This window comes from Ranitomeya variabilis, chromosome 3, assembly GCF_051348905.1.
Source record: "Ranitomeya variabilis isolate aRanVar5 chromosome 3, aRanVar5.hap1, whole genome shotgun sequence".
Lineage (NCBI taxonomy): Eukaryota > Metazoa > Chordata > Amphibia > Anura > Dendrobatidae > Ranitomeya > Ranitomeya variabilis.
The window spans coordinates 115,511,634-115,524,943 of NC_135234.1; the positions used below are offsets into that span (position 1 = coordinate 115,511,634).

Genomic DNA, 13,310 nt, shown 5'->3' on the forward strand with positions numbered 1-13,310 from the left:
TGCGCAGTACATGTACGGCGCATGTCGCGAAAGGGTTAAACCAATGTCGTCTTTATTTTGAACTTCTGCCCCAGTATTACCCTACCGATCGGGCTAAAATAGCCTTTTTGATTTCCCATCTGGAGGATGACGCCTTGGCATGGGTTAATCCCCTTTGGGAGCAAGACGATCCCCTAGTCTCCCGATTGTCTGAATTTTTGGAGACTTTTCGTCATGTTTTTGATGAACCTGGACGTCTGGCCTCTACTACTGAGGCTCTTTTTTCCCTCCATCAGGGATCCTTAACTGTGGTCAATACGCCATCCAGTTTCGTACTCTGTCCTCCGATTTAGGCTGGAATAATGAGGCATTAGTGGGAGCTTTCTGGCGAGGCCTCTCTGGGCGTATAAAGGACGAGTTAGCTGGTTGGGACACTCCTACGGTTTTAGAGGATTTGATTTCCTTGGCTACCCGTATTGATCTTCGTTTCCAGGAACGCGCTCGGGAGCGGAGATCTCTTCGGCCTTCCCCTGCCACCCGCAAACCATTCAGTCCGCTGCCCGCAACTTCCTCCATGGCGTCCGCTCCAGAGCCGATGCAAGTGGACCGTCTCAAGATGTCGGAACAACAACGTAAGGAGAGGCGTACTCAAGGCTTATGCTTCTACTGCGGGAGTGCCTCTCATCTGTTGCGGTCCTGCCCTGAACGTCCAGAAAACTTCTCCGCCTAGGTCAGGTAAGAGAGGCCTCCCTAGGTGCTCGTGATACCTCTCAACCCCTCACTTTGTCTGTCTTATTGCATATTTCTGGAAAGGACATTTCTTTGGATGCCTATGTCGATTCGGGTGCAGTAGGGAATTTTATTAGACTAGAATAGGTTTTAAAATTTTCTGTCCCTGTTAGAACCTTGGAAAGTCCTTTAATTCTTGCTTTCGTGGATGGTAAACCTTTACAGGAGATCATTACGCAAGTTACTCTCGAGGTGGAGCTTCAAGTAGGGGTTCTGCATAGGGAGAGAATTGTATTTTATGTTTTAGCTGGTCTGTCTCACCCTGTACTTCTTGGTCTTCCATGGTTACGGAGTCACGAGCCCATTTTAAATTGGCGCAATGGAAATATTTTGCGCTGGGGAGAACTCTGTCGGGAACGTTGTCTGCTGCCGGTGCGTCCTGTGGGTGTTTCTTCTTCTTCTTTTTCTGCCTTACCTTATGTCTACAGTTCTTTCTCGGATGTCTTTGACAAGAGAGAAGCTGAAGGTCTACCTCCACACCGAGCCTATGATTGTCCCATAGATCTCGTGCCTGGGGCCATCCCGCCTAGAGGAAGAATCTATCCTCTCTCTCCTGTGGAGACACAAGCCATGTCGGAATATATTCAAGAAAATCTTGCTAAGGCATTCATTCGCAAATCTTCTTCTCCTGCCGGAGCAGGCTTCTTTTTCGTAAAGAAGAAAGATGGCTCACTTCGTCCCTGCATTGATTATAGAGGCCTAAACAATATTACGGTGAAGAACAAATACCCACTGCCACTCATTCCGGAACTCTTCGATCGCCTCAGAGGAGCGCAAATTTTTACCAAACTGGATCTGCGCGGTGCGTACAATCTTGTTCGAATACGTGCTGGAGATGAGTGGAAAACCGCCTTTAACACTCTCGACGGCCACTATGAGTATTTGGTTATTCTGTTTGGCCTCTGTAACACTCCTGTGGTTTTCCAGGAATTTGTGAACGAAATATTTCGTGACTTACTCTACTCCAGTCAATAGAAGAACAGCGCTCCATCCAGGTGTGTAGTATAAAAAAGAAGTTTTATTTTGCCATACAACAGCAACGTTTCGGCCCTAAGGGCCTTTATCAAGCATAACATAGAGAGCTCATGACCGGCTTTAAATAGTGTGTGTGCCACGCAGGGCACCAATCACCATTTAGCCGCCCACCACCCAATAAAATTTGCAATATATTACAAAAAACAGACATCAAAACACATTAAAATACAGTTCACCAACCGCCCATACCACCCCCTTAAGTCACCCACATAAATCCCTTTTCCTCTCATTAATAACATAATCTACTGTTGGTGTCTCGAGCAATCAGCCTCCAGCATCTAGGTCGTCACGGCAACCTCCACCAATCCTTGTGCAGCCATGTGGAAATCATAAACAGAGCGGAGCCAATAAGATTCCATCTTCAAGTGGCGCCAAAAGGCTTCATGCCGCCAATCTGTATCCTCCACATATAAGGATTCTGACGTCCGACCTATCAGGCAATCCCTGACATACCTCAAGGCTCAGGGCGTCATAGACCGGCGTCATCACCACAGGTACGACTCACCCCATGGTCCACGGTGCAGCGGTGGGCGGGACACAGGAGCGCACCGCCAACCGGAAGTATCCGTGTCACGTGACCGCGAGGCGGACCTACCATCGGCAGCGCACACCCACCCGTCCATCTACAACACCGCGTCCAGTCGGGAGCGTCACCTAGGTGACCAGGACGCAAACGGTCAAATGACACCACTAATCAAGAAGGCAGATCCAAGCATAACTAATATTAAGACAAATCTCTACATGTTATCAGCGATCCCAAAATATCGTTGAAGCTCTATATCAACTCCCCTCCTTGTGCTTTTCGACTGTTGCACATGTATGACGATATGTTATAATGTATTTTGGGATCGCTGATCTACAACACCGACTGGACGCGGTGTTGTAGATGGACGGGTGGGTGTGCGCTGCCGATGGTAGGTCCGCCTCGCGGTCACGTGACACGGATACTTCCGGTTGGCGGTGCGCTCCTGTGTCCCGCCCACTGCTGCACCGTGGACCATGGGGTGAGTCGTACCTGTGGTGATGACGCCGGTCTATGACGCCCTGAGCCTTGAGGTATGTCAGGGATTGCCTGATAGGTCGGACGTCAGAATCCTTATATGTGGAGGATACAGATTGGCGGCATGAAGCCTTTTGGCGCCACTTGAAGATGGAATCTTATTGGCTCCGCTCTGTTTATGATTTCCACATGGCTGCACAAGGATTGGTGGAGGTTGCCGTGACGACCTAGATGCTGGAGGCTGATTGCTCGAGACACCAACAGTAGATTATGTTATTAATGAGAGGAAAAGGGATTTATGTGGGTGACTTAAGGGGGTGGTATGGGCGGTTGGTGAACTGTATTTTAATGTGTTTTGATGTCTGTTTTTTGTAATATATTGCAAATTTTATTGGGTGGTGGGCGGCTGAATGGTGATTGGTGCCCTGCGTGGCACACACACTATTTAAAGCCGGTTATGAGCTCTCTATGTTATGCTTGATAAAGGCCCTTAGGGCCGAAACGTTGCTGTTGTATGGCAAAATAAAACTTCTTTTTTATACTACACACCTGGATGGAGCGCTGTTCTTCTATTGCTTGAAATTTCTATGGTCCTGGATGGTTCCCTGGACTTGGACGGGCGCCCCAGCTAGTGAGTGCTGTCAACCTTCTGTTTATTTCTTACTCTACTCCAGTGTCGTGGTTTATCTTGACGACATTCTCATCTTCTCTCCGGACCTTTCCACTCATAGACGGGACGTACGTCGTGTTCTGCAACGACTAAGGGAGAATCATCTGTTTGCAAAGATTGAGAAATGCGTCTTTGAGCAGTCCTCCCTGCCCTTCCTTGGATACATTGTCTCGAAGTCTGGTCTGGAGATGGATCCCGAGAAGGTCTCTGCTGTCCTTGACTGGCCTCGTCCTCTTGGAATAAAAGCAATCCAACGTTATCTTGGCTTTTCCAATTACTATAGACACTCATTCCTCATTTCTCTTCGATTGCTAAGCCTATTTCTGCTCTTGTTTGCAAGGGAGTCAACTCCAATCTTTGGACCTCTGAAGCTGAAGAAACCTTTCAGTCTCTAAAGCAAAAGTTCGCTGCAGCTCCTGTGCTTCATCTCCCTGATGCGAATAGACCATTTATCCTCGAAGTCGACGCGTCTTCTGTCGGAGCAGGAGCTGTACTCTTGCAAAGATCCTCTTCCGGACATTTAGTTACCTGTGGTTTTTTCTCCAAAGCCTTTTCTTCTCCAGAACGGAACTACTCCATTGGAGATAAGGAACTATTGGCTATCAAGTTAGCGTTAGAGGAGTGGCGATATTTTCTTGAGGGAGCCGTTCACCCGTTCATTATTTACACCGACCACAAGAATTTGGCCTATGTTCAGTCTGCTCAGAGACTTAATCCACGACAAGCCAGATGGTCTTTATTCTTCGGACGATTTGATTTTGAACTTAATTTCCGACCTGGAAATAAGAACGTCAAGGCGGATGCTCTCTCAAGATCCTTTCAGCCTTTGGATGTAGAGGACTCTCCGGCTCACATCATTGATCCAGCCAGAATCGTCACCCTTGCTCCTCTGAGAGTGTGTAATAATTATATGGGATAACTCAGGAGACTCTTTGCGTGGAACAAGATAACTACAGGACACAGTTTTCTAAGTGGTAAAGTCCATATTATCACACGGTGATTCAAACAGGTGCAGAGAGAAACTGAAGTCCACAACACTTGGTGCAAATAATAAACACCAAAAAAGAAAATAATGTCCAGCTTCACCGAGTCCGTAAAAAAGAGTTTTCTTTATTCACAAACTTTAAACATAGAGGATACAGACTTCATCATGAACCATATGGGTAAGAATCTCAACGCGTTTCTGGAGACTAAGCTCCCTTAATCATGTCAATCAGCAGCAGCTTACATGTCCAGCAAATGCAGATGAAGTAAACACGAGTAGCAGATGAAGGAGGATTACTGGATACTTGTGTATGCAGCAGGAACTCAGAGCAGAGTAGCAGGATCAACACACAGGTTCACAGGAGCAGGTATATAGCCAGGGAGTAATCAGAGGTCAGGAGCTGGATGCAAGGCAGAATACTCTAGCACAGACTGAAGGCTGGGGTGGAGTTTTATAGCAGGAAGACACAGTGCACATGAGACCAAAGACGCCATCTTGGAAAAGGGCAGTAATGCACAAAAGGTAAAAAATGTTCAGAGTCCTGACAGAGTGGTTTCTCCGCCTTCTGGCAAGACTTTAGTGTCGAATCAAGACAAAGAGAGAGTTTTACATTGGGGTCACTCCTCCAAGATTGCAGGACATGTTGGAGTCAAGAAGACACTCTCCCTTATCTCCCGGCACTATTGGTGGCTGTCCCTCCATCAAGACGTCTCCGAATTCATAGCTTCTTGTTCTTCTTGTGCCAAAAATAAAGTTCCCAGGCAACTTCCGTCTGGTCTCCTGCATCCTTTGCCAGTGCCTTCCGTCCCTTGGAGCCATATCGCCATGGACTTCATCACCAATTTGCCCCGTTCCTCGAATTGCTCTGTCATCCTGGTTATCGTGGATCGGTTTTCCAAGATGGCTCACTTCGTTGCTTTGCCTGGTTTGCCTTCTGCCCCAGAGTTGGCAAAAATCTTTTTACATCAAGTCTTCCGTCTTCATGGCTTCCCACAACATATTGTCTCCGACGGTGGAGTTCAATTTACCTCACGTTTTTGGAGAGCCCTCTGCGGACTATTGAAGATTAACCTGGATTTCTCTTCCGCGTATCATCCACAATCCAACGGCCAAGTGGAGCGAGTTAATCAAGTTCTAACTACATACCTGCGACTTATTTCCAATGCTCATCAGGATGACTGGGTTTCTCTTCTCCCTTGGGCAGAGTTTTCTTATAACAATCTTCCCAGAGAATCTTCTTCCAAATCTCCCTTCTTTGTGGTCTTTGGTCAACATCCGGGCATTCCTCTTCCTGTTTCTCTCACCTCGGGGGGTACCGGCGGCAGATTTCTTGTCCCAGGAGTTCTCCTAGATTTGGCGCGAGACCAAAGAGGCTCTCGAAAGAGCTAGCAGTAATATGAAGAGGTTTGCTGATAAGAAGCGTTTGGATGCTCCTCCATATGTTCCCGGCGATAGAGTTTGGCTATCTTCTCGCTATATTAGGCTGAAGATTCCCTCTCACAAACTGGGGCCTCGCTACATAGGTCCTTTTCCTATCTTAAGTCGCATCAATTATGTTTCCTACAAATTGAAGCTACCTGCTTCTTTACGTATTCCTAATGCCTTCCATGTGTCTCTTCTCAAACCCGCTGTGTTCAATCGTTTTCACTCGTCTACCTCTCACTCCCCTCAACTCAGTACTTCTGATGGTATTTTTAATGTTAAAGATATCCTTGCCAAATAGGTAGTTAGGGGCAAAACCTATTTTTTGGTTGACTGGGAGGGATTTGGTCCTGAGGAGAGATCCTGGGAGCCCCGAGAGAACATCTATGCTCCTCTGATCATGAAGAGATTTCTCTCTAACATTAAAAAGAGGGGGAGTAAGGAGGGGGTACTGTTACGACCGCACATACTCACCTGTCTTCACCTATCCCTCGGCGCGCTCTCAACTCTGTCCCATGCCGCTCTGCTTCTCTCTTCGCTGGGTCGCGGCATCTGGGTCCTTTGCGCATGCGCAGTCACGTCTCCTGTGCCGCAGAGTCTCCTGGGAGGTCGCGACCCAATGGCTCCGCCCCAACATGGCGGCGTCCATCGGGTATTTCTTCCCGGCGTCTTCCCAGGTAAGATGCCTTTGCTTTGTAGGTTTCTCTGAACTTTGTTCAGCGTTCCTATGCCCTAGGCTCCCCGGTCTCTGTATCATTTTCTTCGCCTGTTGTCCTTTGTCTCCTGTGTCTCCGCTGTGTTTGTCCTTGGTTCCAGCTTTGCCCGCTCTGTGTCTCCGCTGTGTCAGTCCAGTGTTCCAGTCCACAGTGTGTCTCCGCTTTATCTGCTCTTTCTCAGTTCCGCACCAGTTTTCCCGTTCCTATCCCTTCCAGTTGGTATCCCAGTTCTTTAGTTCTTTCTCTTTTTGTCTTTTGCAGCCTTGTGGTTCCGTGTCCCTCTCCTGTGTCTCCGAATATATTTACCTTCCCGAGTCTGTTCCAGTTCCCTTTAGTCAGTCCTCTGTCTCCCTCTTTTGTTTTGGTCGCCCCTTTGGCTCTAGCTGCTGTGTCTCCATTCCCCCTTGGACCTGCTCCTAACGCTCCCTGTATAGGGGGTCGTTCCATCTGGTCCACTCGTCCTCGGGGACTCTAGAGTCACGACCCAGAGGGTCCACTCTCGGGTTCTTCTCCGAATCCCTACAACCTCAATACCAATCTGGAGGGTATTGCATTTATTTATGAGATTGGAGGTAATTGTATCACTTTACTTGATGTCTCCATCTCCAGACAGGTTGATGGCTCTCTAAACACCACAATTTATCAAAAACCTATGGCTACAAATAGCCTTTTGAGATGGGAGAGCCATCGCCTTTTCCCGCTGAAGAGAGGTATTCCAAAGGGACAATTCTTGAGATTGAGAAGGAATTGTTCATCACTAAGTGACTTTAGGACAAAATCAATGGATCTTAAACATAGGTTTATGGACAGAGGATACCTGGAAGATGTCATCAACTCTGCATGTGATTTTGCTTACAATGCTAGTAGAACTTCACTCCTAGTTCCTAAACCTAAAACTGACTCTCAACCGATCGTGCGTCTGATTGGTACCTACGATGATCAGTTTAAAATGGTATTTAATATCCTCAAAAAACATTGGCAGATTCTCAAATCGGATCCAGATATCTGTGATTTTATTCCCCCTATCCATTAGTATATACTATAGAAGGGGAAAGTCAATTAAGGACAGCATTGTCCATAGTCACTTTGTTCCACCTAAAAAGCAAAGTACGTGGTTGGTGAACAGGTCACTTGGGACCTTCAGATGTGGACATTGTTCCTTCTGTAGATACATACAACCCTCAAACTCATTCAAGAGCTCAGTGACAGACAGAAAATATTATATGAGACAATTCGCAAACCGTAAGATGGCGGGGGTGGTGTATCTCTGCACATGTGCCTGCCCCAAAGATTATGTTGGAAAAACTAAACGAGAACTGCATGGCAGGGATGCATCTCTGGCCCGCCATGTCAATACAGTGCATGGCGGGCAATCTGGGATCCATATCCCCCCCACATATGCAAACTTGCTCCTGGGCTGGTGGAAGGACACCTTTGTCTTTGGTGGGTTTCCAACAGCTCACTATTTTTATTTTTTCACAGTTAACATGGTGTATTGGGACATTCTTTCTTTGGTAGGGAATAATAGGGACATCAGGGAGCGCCGTCAATGAGTGGGGATGCCATACCACAGAAACTAAAGGTGCCAACCTCCACTGTCAGGCAGGATTTAGTATAGTGACCTAATAGGGTCTACTAGGATACATAATGTTTTTCTTTGTTTTTTTTTGTTTTTTTCATTCCTTCCTGATCAAGACCTATTCCCTATTTATGTCTGTTTTTACTTGTCCGCAATTTGGAACATGACTTTAGCTTTGTAAAATTAAAAGTAATATTTTAGGGGTCCTTGTTTTCTATGGTCTTTTCATTCCATAATAAGACTTGGTACTGTCCTTAAAAATCATGGAGGTCATACAAAATAGTTGATGTAGTAGATTTTGATGAGGTTCATTCATTTTTGCCTCAAGTTATTTGAGTAAAACTGAAGATTTTGAAATGAAAGATATATTATCAACCTTACTTTCATGTTAAGGGTTAAAAAAAAATATCTATGAAACTCAGTCTTGTCCAAATTTTGGAAGGTTTCAGAGAAAATATACCTTAAAGATCCATCGATCCATCAGGGAACCATAGCAGGAAACTAGACTTGTCCTGCACCGACCCCGGGTCGGCTCTAGTCATGTCTGGCTATGATCCCTGGCAGGATCTTCAAACTATATTTTCACTAAAACACGAGCGTTTTCAGAGAATAATGTACCTGGCTGCATTCCTGCAGCAAAGAGAGGACACAAACAGTTAATGCTTATACTAGAAACTTTATTGAGTGCTATAAATTACAAAAGTGATATATAAAAACTATTAAAAAAAAGTGGAAAGGCAGTAGAAAAAGGCGGCGATTCATGTCACTGTGGTTTAGGCAGCATGAATCACCGAATCACCTGACAGGTTCCCTTTAAAGGGGAACTTCCACCTGGTTTTCGCAACCTTATCTGAGAACAGTGTAAAGCAGAGAAAGAGACAATGAATCCAGTGATGATTATGGACTGCATACCATAATTTTGATAATAACATTGTTTTATCAGCAGGAGATTATCACTAGAGGACTAGTAAACCTGCTGCCATGTAGTACTCCATATTCATAAGTTGTGTATAATACCACCACCACCGTCATCTTTCTGCCTATGCACAGTGTACACATAAAGCTGCCAATCAGTGGTGTGGGAGGAGTTAGACAGAGCTGAGCAGTAAGAGAACTGCTAGATCTGCAGCAGATAAAACAGCGATTTTATCAAAACTGCAGCAAGCAGCCCAGTAAGTAACACTGCTGGAATCAGTTTCTCTGTCCCTACTTCATGCTGCTCTTAGATGGGGTAGCAAAAACCTGGTGATAGATTTCCATTAACATATGTCTGACATAGAAGTCTGTTGCATCTGCCTGAGATTAGCTGTGAATGTGATCGAATCTCACAGCACAAAATAAAATTGTGGAGTATTACTGCATTGCTTCTACCAGTAAATACCCACATAATTTTGTGTGTAGGCACGATGTGGCAGAACACAGAATGTCTATGCTATCTGCCACCTGCATAAGCTCTCAGGCTAGAATCTTATAATAACCTTAGCAGGACAGTAGGGATACATCCATAGCTGACCAGTTTTAAAAAATGTGGCAATATCGGATTAACTTTTACAGGAGCACACAGTGCAAGATTATTTTAAATTACATTGACATTAATGATTGCATGAAGCTCATGGATGGGTAATCATATTAATTAGTAGCCAAAATATGCCTTGCAGGACTGTCAAAGAAAAACAAAACATTTAGGCTCTGTTCACACTGTGAGGGAATTTGAGACATTCCTGTGATACCTTCCTAACAAGAAAAGTGCTGGAAAATACTGATTGGATGAGAAGTGCACTGTATGACACTCTGGTATTGTTATTTATAGTCACTGATGGTGTTTCCTGTAAACCATCAGCCGGTGCTGATCAGGTATCATATTGTCATTATGTGAGGCAGTGGACAAACGTAGTATTTCCTATGCTGACTGCCAGGAGGCTTATGACAATGCTTCTCCATTTTCAAATCCAGGTCAGGTATCAGCAACAGCGGAGAAAAGGACAATGGGGATTTCCAGAATATTCTTGTTTACACTGAAAGATTATCATGAATGAGTGCTCGTTTCACCATAATCTTTCAGTGTAAACCTGGTGTCGATCACACGATACGTGAGCAAAATGCTTACTCATTGGGTGAAATTATCTTTTGTGCAGGGCAAAGGATCATCGTCCTCCGTGGTGCATCGTGCTGTGTTAACAGAACCTGTGCTGCCGAGAACGATGGCGGCCTATCTGTCCTGAGCGATGTACTACAGATTGTTCATTGCCCATCATTGACTGTGGTCGACCTATCCTATCCTAACTTATGTCGGTCCGTGTAAACCGTGATAGTTTGAGAGCAGTAAAGGTCCGTAAGTCTGTCCAAAACTAAAATTCATCTTAGCTGAACGAGTGCTCCTATGTATGGGAGAAACGGCCAAGATGGCTGATGGATGCACAATTGGCCGTAGGATCGTTCAGCCAGTGTATTTCCAGCTTTAACCTTGAGGCCCTGTTCGCATGTTCAGTATTTGGTCAGGATTTTACCTCAGTATTTGTAAACCAAAACCACTTGTGGGTGATAAATACAGAAGTGGTGACATGTTTCTATTATACTTTTCCTCTGATTATTCCTCTCCTGGTTTTGGCTTACAAATACTGAGGTAAAAAACTGACCAAATACTGAGCGTGTGAACGTGACCTAATAGGACTATGTGTCTAAATGGCATGATTGTAAGTTTACTCAATCATATAATCTTGTCGATAACAGCAGTGATTGATTATCCTGCATATCCATCAATTCCCGTTACATATTTATGCACATACACAAGAACCAACGTCATGTGTGATAGAGCGCGAAAGTATTCACCTGCATAGCGTTACAAATGATTTTATCAGTGGTGTAACTTGAAGCTTGTGGGCCTCAATGCAAGAGCTCCAACAGGTCCCCCAATTATTGTAAGTCTTTAATAGTAATGGTCTATTTCACATGGGTCATAGGGACTTTTGGGGCCTGACTAGGTTCCAGAGTCCGGGAACGATAACAAGCCCTGCACCTATTATATCTCATAAAGGGTCAAATGAAAGATTTTCCCTCTTATCTACAGTCAGATTAAACATCCAAAAAAATGATAGGGGGTTTTTTTTAGGTAAAATGTTCCTTTCTCCTTATGTACCACCATATCTAGCGGTGTTATCGGTTCCTGTACACGTAACACCGCTTCATTCCAGAGATTCCACTTCACATTCCGTCCAGGAAGCTGACATTTTATAATGCCTAATGCAGAAGGATTTTGTTGAAGGCTCACAAGATGCCCTTCTCCCCCTGCCCCGTGGCACCCAAGGCCGTTTCCTGATTACGACTTCTGAACTCCTTTTCCTTTTTGTGCTGATCTCTTTGTCTGGCTTGTGCCTGTGTTTGTGTAATTGCAGAGTCCTGTTGCTGTGTGACCACCCCCACCTCCTCCCATCACTCCAGCTAAGGTTCCCTCTGGATTACGTTCCGCTCTCAGCAGCCAGGTGAAACTTTTGTGTCACATGATCGATACTGCCACAGGTGCGGGAAGGAGGGGTGGAGGGGAAGACGGTGGTTAACCTCTTCCTCATCCCGTGGGCAGCATTGCCTACCGGGCAGCTCTGAGTAATGCCTCCAGCACCAAATTGTGCCTCAAATTACGCATTTTTATATTCTAGTCTATTTCTTTATCTTTCAAGGTCACGATACAAGAATTACATATCAGCCACAAAAACATATCTTCCACCCCCGGAATGACTTCCCAGCAGCTCTTTCTACTTCACATCATTTTCTGACCTAGGACTACAATATTTGCAGCCATTTAATAATGTAAGGACTAATGTGCTAGTTATTAGAAGGATTACAGTCACCTCTGTGCTATGTGATGTTTGCTATGCTACAGGTTTAGCCCAAGCTGCTGCTTTGTTTAAATAGAAAGTGGAAATTCCTGTTTAGATTGACGCTTTTGAACTCTATTCACAATACAGCAAAATCCAAGTCCATCTCTGCAGGTTCCCATTGTGTCCGGCTCCGGACCCCCACTCCGGTCCCCCACTATGCAGAGGTTCCTGGACTTAGGACAATCTCTCAATAACAGTTATTTTATTTTTTTCCAAGCTGGAAATCTTAAGACTGTTGGCTCCGCTAACCTTTAAGAAAAGGTCATATCATTCAATAATACCTTTTCTGACAATTTAACTGGTGCACACTTGGTTACAAAATGCAGGTAAAGATAAAATCTATTGCAAATCTATTAAAAAATACATTTTTGAAAAAGAACAAAAACACCTTTTAAAGTATATATTTCCCAGAAAAAAAAAGTTTATTTATTTATTTTCCTTCTCTATTTTGCACGATCTGGCTTATCAAAAGGTTGGGATCAACCCTCTTTTTAGGAGATGGAAAAACAGTGTATAGACAGCGGCTGCATTTTTATTGCGCCCCATGGGCCATAATGTACAGTTTATTGTTTCCATGCAGCAAACCGTACTGAAACGAGAGTCGTAACCTTTTTTTTTCTGTTTAATGAATGATACGTTCATTTACATAAGCAGTAGCTGGAGCATTTTGTTTTTTTTTCCTTTGTTCATTTGTGATGCCTTTTTTTTTTTTTGCTTTCAGTATAAAACATCACTAATCCCTACCAACTAAAAATAACGTAATTACAGACAATGAATAGGCACAGAAGGTGGGATACACCCTGGAGATATGTCTCCGGGAGAATAAATAATAAGCTATTGTGCCTCCTTGAATTGTGTTTAATAATAAAAAAAGATATCACGCCTGATTTATTATAGCATTATTATTATCAAATGTCTCAATTTTTAGGCTGGTTTTTGGTTTGCGCCATATTCTTCTTTTAAATTGTCCCCTATTTTGAAGGCGATTTTTTACTTTTTCGCCATTTTATTTTTCAGCCGATTCATCATTTGTAAATTTTCAAAAAGTCTCAAATTGTTTGAGTAAATGTACTCATTTTCCCCTTGGAGCAATTTTTGGTTTGTCACTAATTTTTGTGCAAATTTTGGCTACATGTGCAACATTTTAAAGGATTGTGCTTTTTACTCTAAAACGGTACAAAGAAAGGTAAAAGACCAAAAAAAAAAGCTCTCAACCCACATGCTCTATTTTGAAGAATTTGGTGTAAAAAAAAAAAAAGG

The 13,310-nt window shown here is 44.2% G+C and overlaps 1 long non-coding RNA gene across 1 annotated transcript; it reads left to right on the forward strand.

Annotated features, from left to right (window-relative positions):
• Nucleotides 1-633: 633 nt before the first annotated feature.
• LOC143817997 (uncharacterized) lies at nt 634-12,106 on the forward strand. The gene is made up of 3 exons (XR_013224249.1): nt 634-714; nt 11,568-11,654; nt 11,850-12,106. It is a non-coding gene; the product is annotated as an uncharacterized LOC143817997 (long non-coding RNA).
• Nucleotides 12,107-13,310: the final 1,204 nt, after the last annotated feature.